This window comes from Lonchura striata, chromosome 5 (genome assembly GCF_050655825.1).
Source record: "Lonchura striata isolate lonStrDom1 chromosome 5, ASM5065582v1, whole genome shotgun sequence".
NCBI classification, from domain to species: domain Eukaryota; kingdom Metazoa; phylum Chordata; class Aves; order Passeriformes; family Estrildidae; genus Lonchura; species Lonchura striata.
The window spans coordinates 44,700,681-44,715,399 of NC_140707.1; positions in this window are offsets into that span (position 1 = coordinate 44,700,681).

Consider the following 14,719-nt stretch of genomic DNA (forward strand, 5'->3'; position numbering starts at 1 on the left):
TGAACAGAGGGGATAACTTCGCTGAGATTAGTAGACTGTATAAAATTACATTTTCACCATATCAACAGAGAACCAAATCCGACACTGTTTTCACAACTAGGTAATGTCATTAAAAAATAATGCATGTTATTCTGTTGCACAGTTGTTACAGCTTTACATCAATATGAACCGTAGAACTGTATGACACCTCAAAATGAATAAGACAGCTTTTAATTTTTTTTTTATTATTCTCTTCACATTTTTGGTCAATTGGCTATTTCAACATTAAACTCATATATATGTCAAAATACTTAAGTATATATATGTGTGTATAGTAGAGATCTGAGGTTGTATTGACTCCATATATATTTAAGTTGTCCTTTAAATCCTTGTGAAAGGAAACATTACAAAAGGTCCTGTTCATTGCACAGACATCCTCGACCTTCCATGTGCACAGTTCTTCGACAGCTGCTTAGCCATAGGCTTCTTTTGACTTCATTCAGGTTACTTTAAAAGCTAATGACAGAAACACTTGTTAAGGAAAGTGAATAGCTCAGCCCTATGGCACAGCAAAATGTCTTGTTATCACAGTGAGAGAAAATTCAGTCAGCTTTATTTAAGGGTTATTTTGTGCAACCACACATGTGGAATTTGGCAGTTATACTTACAGTTACTCTACAGACCTGACTACTTTGAGGAAATCTATACATCTCTGTGAGCCAGCTAGTCCCTCTACACTTTGCTGTCACTCACTCACTCACTCACTGGGAGTATTCCCATGCTGCCGCTGCCAGCTGTGCTCAGATGCTGGAATGAGCCTGGCCAGGCCATGCTGTCACACCACCCTCTTCATGTCTGCCGAGTGCAATCCTACTAAGCTTCAATGGCCACAGTTTAACTGAACACAGGTTTTGTTACATTCCACTGTGGGCAATTTGGGGACTCTATCCTCAGTGTTCTGTGGGTTGTCCATGAACCTTTAGATTTTGGTAGGACTACACCAAAGGGAATATAAAAGTGAAAATCATGAAGTGAAATCCTTTTTTTTTTGTTGTTGTTGTTATACAGCCGTGATAAAACCAGAGGACTCAACAGCAGTTTTATGAAAAATGTTATGTCACAAAAATAACAATAATCTTAAATGGGATATTTTATTGTAGCAACTTTTAGTTGCTCCTCCATGGCTTATTAATTTTGTTTCCTTCCTTGACTGTGTGAGGTTTCTTATTTCTTCAAATACAGTTTTTTTTAATCTTTTGTTATCTTATTTCCAAATAACAGTCTGTGGCTGCCAGGTTGGAAAAATATGGCAGAGTTAAGTTACACAATATCACGAAAATAATTGCCAGAGCCTAGAATAAAACTTAGAGGAAAATCAAAGGCCTAGTAATTAAAAATCAGTGTCTGACTGGTTTCTAATGCTCTGTCCTCAACAGTTGGTGAACCCTTGTTTGTAATTATTAAGAAGCAATCCAAGCATCTGTTTGAATCTGTTAGCTGATATACCATATGTAAGTGATATATCATACATATCACATCTAAATCATTAAATAACTCAGCTTTTCCAGGTTCATTATCATTCAGCTTTCTAGCTCATATTTGAGCCACATTACTGAATCACATAATCTCTAAATCATTCATCACTAAATCCCATCAATATAATTCAAAGCCTTCTCCTGGCATTCCTATAATAAAGCACAAAGACTAAAAGACTACCCCTGGTGTTTCTGAGCAGCTAAAGTTGTTTGAGAGAGATTTTTTGTAAATTGGTCCAAAAACTTCCTTAGTGTGGTTTAGCAAGTTTAGCAAAAATTCTTGCTTTGAATGAGTAAGAACTTGTAGTTAAATAGATTTCACACATCTTTCTATCACCCTCTGTCTTACAGTGCTGAACAAAAAGAAGTATAAGGAAAGCAAAATAGCATCAGTTCTCTCCACTTTCAGGTTCATCTGTTATGCCTAGAGAGGTGTTTATGACTCTAAAAATATCCTGGAAAAATAAAGCAAGATCTGGGAGTGAATTAAGCCTGTAGATCAGTGAAAGGGCAATGCAGAGAGACAGTCAGTACTTCTAGTGCAGGATGCCACAGTGGAGGGTTGTCTGCTCACCTCAGGTCAGGGATTGCAAACAGCTCAAAATCTGACAGCACCTGGAAGTCCTGCTATCAGCATCTTAAAGACTAGCAGAAGCTTTGGATTGTGTAGGAAATGATAATTTCCCTGAAAATCATGCAGCCTTTTCATGCATAATGAAATTTTTCTACTTGCTATGGCAGTTGTGAATGGAGCCAGCATTTGGTGCTGTTGAGGGTGTTATGATTTAAGACCAAGAACTCATTCAGATGTAGGTCAGTTCTATGTCAGGAGGGTCTGACCACTATCTAAAACTCTGGACAAGAAGAAACATTTAGCATTTCTGTTCATTAATTGTCTTTAATCACTTGAATCCAACCTAAGGATGCCTATAAGAAAGGAATGGGTAATTAATCGCTTTTTCTGAGAAAAACCAGATGAATAGAAGTGAATCTCATTATGCAAAAATCTTGAAGGTGAAAGAACTAGGAACTCAAAAAATATTCTCCATATGTAGTGTGGTGACACCTGAAGAGAACTTGATATCAAAGGGAAAAGTGAGATATGCATCTTAATTGCAGCCTTCCAGCTTCTGCAAAATTATTTGTATGGATCACCAATTGTCAGCTTTTCAGGTCCACTTTTCCTAATGACCAAATAATGTTTCCATTTGAGTGAGGAATGGATTGCAAGTTTTTAATTTCAAACTTGCAATCTTTATTAAAAAAAATGTATGCACGTATAAATTTGTACTGATTTATTGAGAAACATGCAATAAACTTTTTTATTAAATAATGTGAAACTCAATTTTCACTTTTCAAGATGGCCACTCAAGTTAATACAGAATATTTCCTTAAATTTTTTTCTATTTGTTTGGTATGCACATTCTAGGTACTTTTTGCAAATCTGCTTAAAAGAAATTTCAGACTTTCTTTTCACTGGCAAAAAACCCCTTCAGCATAAGTAATTCCTTTGACCAGTTTGCTTAATTTAGCAATTTGCCTTTGGAAATTAAAACTTTGTACCTAATCTGTTCTAATTTATTCTTCCGCTTAACTAAGACTATTGAACAGTACCCTCATGCAAGGTTAATTTCAATGATCAGCTTTGCTATTATTGCTTGAGATTTAGCAAAGACAATGTAAAATACTCATCATCTTTAGCCATTTTCTCACTAATTTAGTGGCTATTGCATGCAAAGTTGGGTATATGATCAGTGCTGCTACGTTTGCACTCTCTACCTGTGAAGCGAATATTTCTGGCTTGTCTGTATTAAACAAATGTGCAAATTCATAGCAGACTGCTGTCCTGACAGAATGTCTTCCAGTAATATTTGGTAACCATAATGATTTCATTTACTCTGGGTAATCACCCTAATCTGTTCACTGTCATTCTTATCTATATTGTGGTTGCTCAGCCACTATATGCCATTTAATACTGCTATTTAAGTCAGGCTCTTCAAACTGTCCAATTTATTTATTTTAGCAACTACCTGTCTGCCTGGGAAAGGAACATGAAGTGTATGAGAACATGACAGGTCTTTCTGATAAGGTGGGCTTGCTTATAAAATAACCACAGAATGCAATGAAACTAAAATGTGATTAAAGCTGCAAACTAATTCACAATGATCAACACCTCTATGACATGAGCATCTCAGGCCAGATGAGGAAAATAATCCTGTGGAAATATTACTTCTTGAGCTGAGAGGTAAACATCTCTCTGTACCAAATCTTTGCACCAAAAAATTCAATTAATGTACTTTATCTTTTCTTAACAAAAATTCAACCTATATATCTATAATTAACTGTTGTGTTCTATCGTTAATTGCAGTAAAAAGACGGCAGAAACCAGTGAAGTGAAGAATGGAGAGAACAGGTTATTAAGCAACAGTTCTAAAACTTATTTGTTCTTTGAAAAAATCTTTGTTTATTGAAACTCTCAGAGAAATAATAAAAGTTTTTTCATTTGAATTTTGACCAGCATTAGAAAATAAAAGTTATTAGATCCATATTGCAGGAAAATTAGTTGAAGAACATTGATGCATATCTTTAAAACTAATATTGAGTTAATTTTGATTTACTAATTAAATAATGAAGATCAAATTAGAAAAATAGAAGACGATACTTTGCCATGTAGGTAAGATACTTTTATTAAACATAGTTATTGTTCATATCTGATAATCCTGTGAACACTTACATTTGTACAACTTCCTGCTGGTTATGTGTTTGTATCTAAGTGAAGAATTTGGTCCAGTGACTTCATTTGCTGTCACATAAAGTAACCAGATTACTTTGATAGGAAAAACCATAGGGGGGAAAATGAATATATCCATACAAATTAATTTGATTTAACTACTACAGGATTTGATTTAATGATTAAACACACTCTGTTCTCTGGTAAAAAACAGGTACCAGATGGTATGCATAGCAGAATATGTTTGCTCTATACCTGCAGGTTTTGAAGTAAAATACAACCTTCCAACATCTGGCTTATCACCTCAGGACATCTGAAAGTGCACAAAGTGGACAGATATTATCAGAACACAGAAGGCTATGTTGAATAGATTTAATCTTAATTTTATACAGATAGTGGCACAAGATGGTTAGGAACATAAACAGCATACCAAGAAATATCAATTCCAGGCGGCATTTTACATCTAATTTGTAGATTGTCAATTGTGCAATACCAAGTTTCTTAGAATAGCCACAATTGTCATATATAATTTATTCTGTAGTTTCCATAGCTAAAAAGAAAAATGTACAGAGAGTTATCTAAAAATGTGTTGACATGCTGGCTTGTATATAAATAATGAATACTTTTGTATTATTTCCTAAGGGAGCTGTCAGAGAAGAACAACAACCTAGGGTATCTTTTCTTTTTCAGTAGGGTTGATATACACATTGTTGTTCCAGTCAAACACAGGATCTGAATAAGTCCAGAAGCACCAGTAACTTAATGGAGTTATCTTGTGGAACCGTATGGACACCTACAGTCCCATTTGGATTACTGAGAGGTTGTGTTCACAGAGCACAGTACAAGTATGGAATACTGTAGTGACTTAAGCCTAGTTTTTGAGCTACTCAGGGCTTTTAACAAGGGTAGCCTTCCCCTTGAACTTCAAATGTCTCTTCAGAGCATTTTAGAGTGTTGTGAATCTTTTATTCTAAACTAGTCAATTCCATGGAATATTGAGTGTCTGCTTTAAAGGTCCTAATAAATAGAAATTCTGTGGCATGTAGAATAATACACAATTATGTGATCTTATGAGCTGACATTTTCATACCTATAAAGTGGCCTGAAATATATATGCTCTTTTTTATTCTCTTAAATTGGTTAAAGATTTTCTTTTAAATAAACAACTTAGAAAATATACTTTTCTTGCATTGTACTTGATTTTTTTTATTGAATTGGCAGCCTAAATAGTCTGCACTCAGAAGTGTGAGAGGAATGAGCAGACTTCCATGCTGGATTGAACTTGACTTCCCATTTCAGATAAACAGATGAGGCGCCTGAATCCGAGGCTTCAGGGACAAAAGGCAGTGGTAGTTCTGCTGCCATGCTGAACAGCCTGGAGGAGACAGTTGTTTTTCATGCAACTGGTGTTAGACACATATTCCAAACACCATTCAGATATCTTTTGCTCTGTTATTAAAGTATCTCAGGTGTTTCAATGAAAAACGACTGAGATAATGTCAGGCATTGAAAATAATGTGTCAAAATTCTGAAGGAAAATCATCAGACTATGCTGTATCTTAAACTGATCAAATACTTAAATGACAGCCTGAATCGGAATACTTTCCTAAGTATTAGGAAACCCTAATATACCCTAAAAGAGTATGGTTTTCCATGCTTTTCCATGCTGAAGCCTATGACTCTGGATATTTATTTTTTCCAGTTTTATTAAGCTTAGCAGGAACTAAAGTCTGTTTAATCTTTCAATTTTGTTCAATGGATTTTTTCAGTAATGCTATATTCAGAGGAATTGCTTCTTTGCAAAATCTTTTTTTTAGTGTTCAATCTGAAAACTAAAAGCTTGAAAACTGTCTTGTCTTTAAGTATGCATTTCTCAGAACCCTAAGTATTACTCAGAATAGTTGGTTCTTCTTCTCTATCACTGTGTCTGAAATGATATTTGAAGAGAAACAGAACTATATAGGAGAATATTCTTCCCTCTTCCTTGTATTCTCAGGGAATGACACTTGAGAAATTTTGTTGAGAGCACCTATCTCAGATATTGTATAGTATCTGCATTCCTAAGAATGACTATGTGACATTTGCACTAAATATTGTGCCATTTACCAATGAATCAGAACAGCTGAGCTCAGTACAGAACCAAATCAATATAGAAAGAAACATTGAACTCAGAAATGTTGTTTTGATTTGGACTCTACATGAAGCAGCAGTTTTCCTTTATGATAGGAAAAAAATGTGTGATATTAGGTGAACACCTCCAGTCTTTTTACATTTCCCAAAATCCACTATGCAGAATAGTCTGCAACAGTTATGACATTTTAATGGTAAAGATCAAGGCTGATCCATCTGAAACCTGGTTCTAATCAGTGCAGTTATTTATATTTTGGTCTCATTTCAGTTTAATGTAAAAGAGGAGGGATTCACATGAGCATTTTTGTCCTTCACCACAGCTGGAAGCGTAGGCATTGTCAGCTGCAGGCCACTGTCAATCTGGAAACCTGCCATTCTGCTGAGAAAAGGCTAAAGGTTGGTCTAACCTTGCAATTTCTCGAGGACAGGTGGACTTATGGGCCAGAACACCGGCCTGCTGAATGACAAGCATTGGTTCTCTGGGAGTAATTTCAAAGACTTGTTTTGAGACATTGCTTATTCAAGCAAGTTATGTAAATAACTGGCAAAAAAAAAAAGGAGTGGGTGAATGAAGGCATGGGCAGGTAGTAGACTGAGTTATTTTGCTCTCTTGACAGTTATTAAAAACTAAGTGGCGGACACAGAGGCAGCCTGACTCTTCAGGGTTCATCTTTATATCATGACCCTCACAAGCAATGTTCTGAGCCTGGGCAGAGTGGAATGCTGATGCCTTGTACCCCTCAAATAAACTTCTGCCTCTGCTCCCATTTAAAGAACATGAGTTCATCTGATATTGCAAGTTGTCCTGTCTCCTCTGAGCTGTGAAGAAGACTTGTGACCTTGTGGGTGAGACCTGGTCTGATAACAGCATGTGATTGAAGGAGGGCAGTCAAAGAGGTAATGGCAGGCCCATCTGAAAAATATGTACCTTTCTATTGGGAAATTATCTCTGTGGGGTAGAAATGTTAACTGTTATTCATTGCAATTTTGAAACTGTAGACCAGGATTCATAACATCTGTGTTTTATTGTTAACTGAACAAAATTACTGTGAGGGTGGTATCATAAATGACTGTCCTTGCACTTTATCTCTGTCTGAATAACAAGGTTGCTATACTTAATTATTGAGCTAACCTGCACCTAGCAGGCCAAAGAATGAAGGTAAGACAGGCACATTTGGTAGGTTAGGGATGGTGTATTTTCTGTGGTTAAAAATAGAGAAATTCATGTTATCTCTATCCATTCTTCTGGACAGAAATAAACTGGTGTGCCTGTGAGTTTTAATAATAGATGACACAAGTGCATATTTACTGGGTAATTCCCACCTCATCTATTATATAAAAGGTGCAAAAGTATCCCCAAGTAAGAGTGGCCTGAAGTAGGTCTGGGGAAATTTGGCTTTTTTTTAATAAAAATAGCAAGGACACATGCAGAGGTATGGATTCAATGGTGTTTAGAAGGAGAGGAATCAAGATACATTTTCTAATGATTTGGCTTGGAGAATAAATTCTACCATGTCATACTCAAAATAAACACCACTGCAAACATAAGTAATATGTTCTAGTAGAGGCTGAACTGGAAGAACACCTAACAATTAATAGTCTGACATATGAGGAATAACCTTATAAGGTTAAGAATAAACTCTGTTTGAATTGAAGATACAGGAAGAGTATATGGACTATTCTTGCTTTGTCAGCTATCCTCCGGTAATTCTAAAATCTTATCTGAAAATATTTACCCAACTTCTCTGTTATTCCAGTTATTCTTTTTATGACAGGACATATGTGTAGCAGTGGAGATACTTTCCCAGACCATATAGAAAATGTAAGTTTTCAAAACAATACACCTTTCAACATTCTGAATTTAGCATCTAGACTAAAAATCACAAAGGTAAGCTATTTATGGGGATCTAGACCTTAAGGGAATCAGAGATTTGAAGCATGATATATGCACAATAAAAAATAAAGCAGAAAGTAAATTGCACTAATGATTCTCATTGAGATAATAAGAAATCCAAGATTATGAAAACCAGGTTGTGATTTTGTAAAAGATCAGAAACAAGGCACAATAGATTGGACCTCAGCATCAGGCACAGTGGGTATCTCAGAGCAGCTAATACAAAGAGCAAAGAAAAGAAGACATAAAGAGATATTTCTATATGTGAGCCATATTAGCAGATTGCATAAAATCATGTAGTCAAAATCTGCCTAATCTCTTAATAGCCAAAACATGAAGAAATTGAATGCTGATAAAATGTGACACAAGTCTATAGCGAGAAATGTTTTCATTCTTCCTTTCCATAATATTTTAGAGAAATGCATCAGCAAAAGAAGTATATTTTTAATATATTTTAATGTAAGTTACGATTTAAAAAAAATGTTTTAATGTTTAATACTGAAAAATGACAGGCTAAACTGGATACAGTAAATTAATTAGAAAGCACAGGGGCAAGTAATACATAAAATCCTGGCTCAGTATAATGGATAGTCCAGGGACAAAAAGAGGATAGGATAAGATCCTTAAAATACCTGGATTGCAGAATACACTTTTTTTCCTTTCCTTTAAAATTGCTGAGTCACAAAAGTAAATGCATATTAAATTTCTTCTATAGTTTAAAATTATCTTATGTGCTATTTAACAATTTCAACTAGCTCTTGCAAGCTCTTTGTAAACCTCCCTGACTGAAACAGATGGATGTGTAATTCAAATAATGAGCTGGATCCACTCCCTGTAGCAGTCAATTATGCAGGGTTTTTTCAGTGTAGTATTCAAGAGACTAAGATCTTTCTCTATATATAGATCACCTGAAATGACCTTGCTTATGCAGTGTCAGAGGCAAAACAGAACAGTAGGGTATATATCTTGCTGCATTTTTAAAAGCTCAAACTGATGGTTTAAGAACTATTAGATATGACATTTGCACTTAAATTGTTCCCAGTACTTAGCACTCTGATCTTTTAATGTGATACTTTCTCTCTAGGTAAACTGCCCAGAGACATCTGATGTCTGAGCATTGAATGCCATGGAAGGACTCCTAATAGCCCTGTATTGTGCTGAGCAAATGACAGCAAGGGAATGCATGCTCATCTCATTAACAATAAGTGATAATCTCTTAATAGTGAGAACTCATGGACAAGATTTAATTTGCTTCTAGCACTGAAAATGAAATCATCTAAGGACCTGGCAAGTGGTGTGTGTACAGGGCTCATCAAAAATATTAAATAGAGACTGCTCTTCCTCTGTGCTTGTCAACATGCACTCTGGACTAGGTAAAACCGCAAAAACCTTTATTTGTAAAAGCATTTGACTAAGTGCTGTGGGAGTTTTTTTTGATCTGTAGAAAGGTATCAATAACAAAACTCTAGCAAACTGGATTTTAACACCTCGTTAGCAAATGAAGTGAAGATGTTGGGGTTGGATAGGGGCCTCACTACTGCTTGCAGACATTAGATTCATCAGGAATTATCAAGGAAAAGAGCTATGCTGCCTGCCTTGGGCTTGCAAAGCTCCATCGATATTCAGTGTGTGAATTTCTGAGGTAAAACCTAGAAAGCCTCATGAGACTGTGTGGTGGGCTGGAACTATGCTGCACTCATGGAATAACTTGGCTGCTGCTTAAAGGAAAACTTCTCGCCCATTGCAGAGAAGCTTGAAAAGTGAGAAGCACAATTATTTCTATTCTGTTTTCTATGACTTGTTGGTATGTGAATATAAACACTAATTGTATGTGGCTGCAGTCAAAATGATGTGAAACTGAAGAATGAGAGAGCTGAAATCTGGATCTGCAGTTAAAAACAGCCTTGAAGTGCAGTTTTTGCAAAGCACTAGGATAGAATATGCTAGAATTCATAATCTGATGAGTTTAAATCCTTCATTTTCTGCATGAAGGGATGCAGAAAGTCTGGACTTCCCGTGTTACTTGATATCAATGAAATAGCTTGTCTGTATAACTTACAGTCTTCAAATAGCTTACCATATATCAAGTGCTCAAATGTACTGTGTTGATTAAACAAAGGTACTGTTATGCTCTGACTTACCATAAAAATGCAATTAACAATTGTATTGATGTACTTTGAAAGTCTAATGATTTATTTGTTACTTATAGAAGTGTTCCAAAGACCATTTACAGCAAATGGAACAAAAACCATTGCAAATAAAAAAGTATTTTTATTCCTCTTTATTTTGGAATGAGAGGGATCACTTTCATTTTTGGCTTACTATAGAATCATTGTTTTACTTTTTTCTTGGTCTCTTAATATTGTTTCATCATTCAGAGTAATTAGCACTTTCAGAACATTTTAAGTATGTCTACCCATTTCAAGTTGTGCTTTTCACTTTTTTTAGTGGAACCCAGAATTTTTCAAACACAGGATCAAGAAATTTAAAAACAATCAACACTTCTCCATTGAAAAACTGGGTTAGAAAAAGAGTATTTCCTCATTGTCTGCATTCCTATCCTTTGTTCTTCCCTGTGCCTGCGGAAGGGTTGATTCATATCCCAGAACTATCCTGCACTAGAAGGGCTCTCCACTGTGAGCATTAAATTCCTCCCACAGGAAAGGGTTCACTTGAAGGAGATAGTTTCATTCCTCCTTACTCTGCAGTCTCTGCTCTGGAGATGGGCCAGAAGTTTAATGTAGGAAAGAAGAGGGGACTAGGGGTATGTGTGTGACTTTAAGAGGGGGGTATAAAAAGGTCAGAGTTTGGAACATCTAAATCAGGAGGGTACAAATTCTTGCTCCTGTATAATTTCTGACAGTTTTGACATACTAATTCAGAAAAATAGGTTAGCTAAGCATTCTTTGCTCTTAGTATTTAACACAGTGAGAGGGGGAAAACCCAGAGCTGTTAACTCAGTTTGCAGTAAACTCTATGGACTATGACCATTTATTTCTGCTCCATTCTGATGCTGACAATCCTTTTACTTTTCCTAGAGAAGATAGAGACATGTAATAACAATATGAACCTTCTGTAATCTCTACCAGAAGGAAAAAGTTATCTAGGTATGTGAAATAGAGTCTGTTTCAGTGACTTTTTTATTATGAATGGTCAGTTATAAAAAAATGGTGGGCCTAGAATAACTTTGACCTTTTTCAGTTGCTGTGAGGCTAATGCTGATCAAATAAGAAGTGACAAAAATTAAAATTTTTGCTAACATTTTTATTGAAAAGAAAATAGCATTTTAGGAGGTGTAAAATAGTTCATTTGCTCACCATTGCATCACCCTTCAAGCCTGCTTTCATTTTTATACAACATCTGTGCTAGGGGTCTGTAGTTCTCATATGCTGATGGTGCTTTTTATGCTTTAAAGCTCATATGCTTTCAGTTTCTTTTAGTTTGGATGGCGTGCCGCTCCTCCCACAGTAAATGACATGAAACTTGATGATGTGCCACACTCCTTTTGCATTTGTACCACATAAATAGGACAACACAGATGGATTTTTGCTGCCTTATGATACAGTCTTTTGCCTAACAATCTTTTGCCTAACGATAGATTTTTCCTTAGCAGCTGGTAAAACAGGAGTTTCATTGTCATATATGCTTATGCTCATTTATGTAAAGTGGCATAACTAAGGTCTGCTGGGGACTGTACCATCTAAATGTTAGCTAAATCACATTCCTTGTATGCTCTCTGTGACACTGAATGACAATGTATAGATAACCATCTTGGTAATGTAGGCTGTAAGGCTCCAACAGTCCACCTGTTGGTGCCAAAAATTGACCAGTATAAGCATAAATAAGTAATGCATCTAGAAAATTCATTATTTAGATTTTTGTTCTCATATTAGACTATGTTTTTGAAAAGTAAAACTAAAAATCCTTCAGTAATTTTTAAATTGTTTTTCTATATACTTCTGGGGTTGTCAGATGAAGAAATCATTAGTGCAACCCAGTTCCACCACTGTTTTTATTTGAGAAAGGAGACATCTCATCCTTTTTATTGCTGAGGGCAGTGTCAAAAAGTAAAAGGAAGTTCTATTATGGTGTCCAGTGAGGTCAGCCATAAAATATTGGTCATTGCTTTCTATTTATTCTTCATTGTTTCACACCTGTGCATTTTTCTGGAATTTCCTGTATTTTGGGTAAAGTCTTTGGATTAGACTTAGTACTTTATGGTCACCATATCCTTGACTGACCCCTTCCATTCACATTGCTTGAATTTCCTTTTTGAAGCAAATGACTCTCAGATTGTTTCCTCCATTTAGCTTTATAGCTGTGACTGTCTCTTGGGCATCCCTTAAGAAGTTGCTGGTTTTGTTTTTTCTGTATTCTTTCTCTTAATTATAGCTAAGAATTCCACGCACTCAGGAGAGTAGGCTTCCAACATTAATTTGCCTTCCATGTTCTTATTTCTAAGTTCCTGCATCTGATTTCTATATGTATAAAGGAATATTATAAAAATGTGAAAATGTTTTTTTTTTTAAATAAACATTTTTCCAGAATGTTTATAATACATTTTAGAACATTTGACTGCAGTTTTCTCTACACCAAAAATCCCTTTTATTTAAACAGTAAAACATAAACTGTAATGACACAGTATTTTTTACCTTATTCATCAATGCCTTGGATGAAGGTGCAGATTCCTCCTCAGCAAGGTCACTGGTGACACCAATCTGGGAGGAGTGGTCAGTACCCCAGAAGGCTGTACAGCCCTGCAGAAGGACCTTGACAGGTTGGAGAGATGAGCAGAGAGGAACTTTCTGAAATTCAACAAAGGCAAGTGCAGGGTCCTGAACCTGGGCAAGAATAACCCCTCCACCAGTAGTGGCTGGGGGCTGAGCTGCTGAAAAGCAGCTCTGTGGAGAAGAATCTGCGGGTCCTGGAGGACAACAAACTGTCCCTGAGCCAGCAGTGTGCCCTGGTGGCCAAGAGGGCCCATGGGATCCTGAGCAGCATCAGGAAGAGCACGGCCAGCAGGTTGAGGGAGGTGATCCTGCCACTGTTCTCAGCCCTGGTAAGGCCACATCTGGAGCGCTGTGTCCAGTTCTGGACTCCTCAGGACAAGAGAGTAGATCCAGTGAAGGACTATGAAGATGATGGGGGGACTGGAGCATCTCTCATGAAAATGGGCTGAGGCAGCTGTTCCTGTTCAGCCTCAAGAAAAGTCAGCTGAGAGGGGACCTCATCAATGTCTATGAGTATCTGAAGGGAGGGTACCAAGAGGATTGTGCCAGGCTCTTCTTAATGGTGCCAAGCAAAAGGACAAGACACAATGGGCAGAAAGTTCTGGAACCAGTTATGCAGAGAGGCTGTGAGGTTTCCCTCACTGGAGATATTTAAGAACCATCTGGAAGCAATCCCATGTCATGTGCTCTAGAATGTCCCTGCTTGAGCAGGGAGGTTGGACCAGATGACCCACTGTGGTCCCTTCCAGCCCTACCCACTCTGTGATTCTGGGAAAAAAAGAAAAAGTATTCTTGAAGTATGTTTCCCCAGGCTGTGACAGCTATTGAAAATGGAAACATTCCCTCAGTTCAGTCAGCAAGAACCTTAGAATAGTAAGAGCAACACCAAAGGAAACACTAGCAGAACATAGTAAGAGGAAAATTATTTTAAAATATTTTTCTCTTTAAGTTTATTGCTTATTATCATTGACTTCACATCAAAAGCAACATATTTAAAATAATCACATTAGGTAATTGTACATTTTTCAGTGAAATTTTAGAAATTTTTTTGCTAGGAAACATTTTTATGCCCGAAGTGAAAAAACCTCTTAATTTGACATATTTGTGAAAACAAAGTTTCTTGGGACTTTGAATACAGTAATCTCAGTCTAACCCCTGGTTCAGGACATCTTTAAAGTGCAGACTGCTGGAAGCTGAGATGACACATTGGGAAAGTGTAGCTTTTGTATTCATGGCCTGTACATCTTGTAAAGGTCATGTATTTAGGTTAACAAAGTTTTACTTGGGGCAGTATCTCTATTTACCCTTTTAAGAATTACCCTTACATATTTGCATATGTACAGACATATATAACCTGGTTCCAATATGACATTTTGTGATGCAAACAAATATCAACATTAATGTCCCACAATTTATGATCTCTCTATTCATGTCATGGACTTTATCCAAAACTCAGTCTCCTGTGTTATAAATTATGCGATACATGATAGGATTTGTGCTTCTTTTTGTTTCCAGTTCCTTGGTACTAAAGTAATCTTCATGAAATCTTTTAGACTACTCTTCATGCTTCCCTGATACTTCCACTTCTTCCTCCAGTATCTGTCTTCTCAGTCTTCAAAGTCCTATACTTTCCTTCAGTCTGTCTTTCAGCCATTTGGATTCCATCTCTTTCAACATTCATCTCCATAAGTCACTTCACTATGTATGGTGCTCTGCTCCT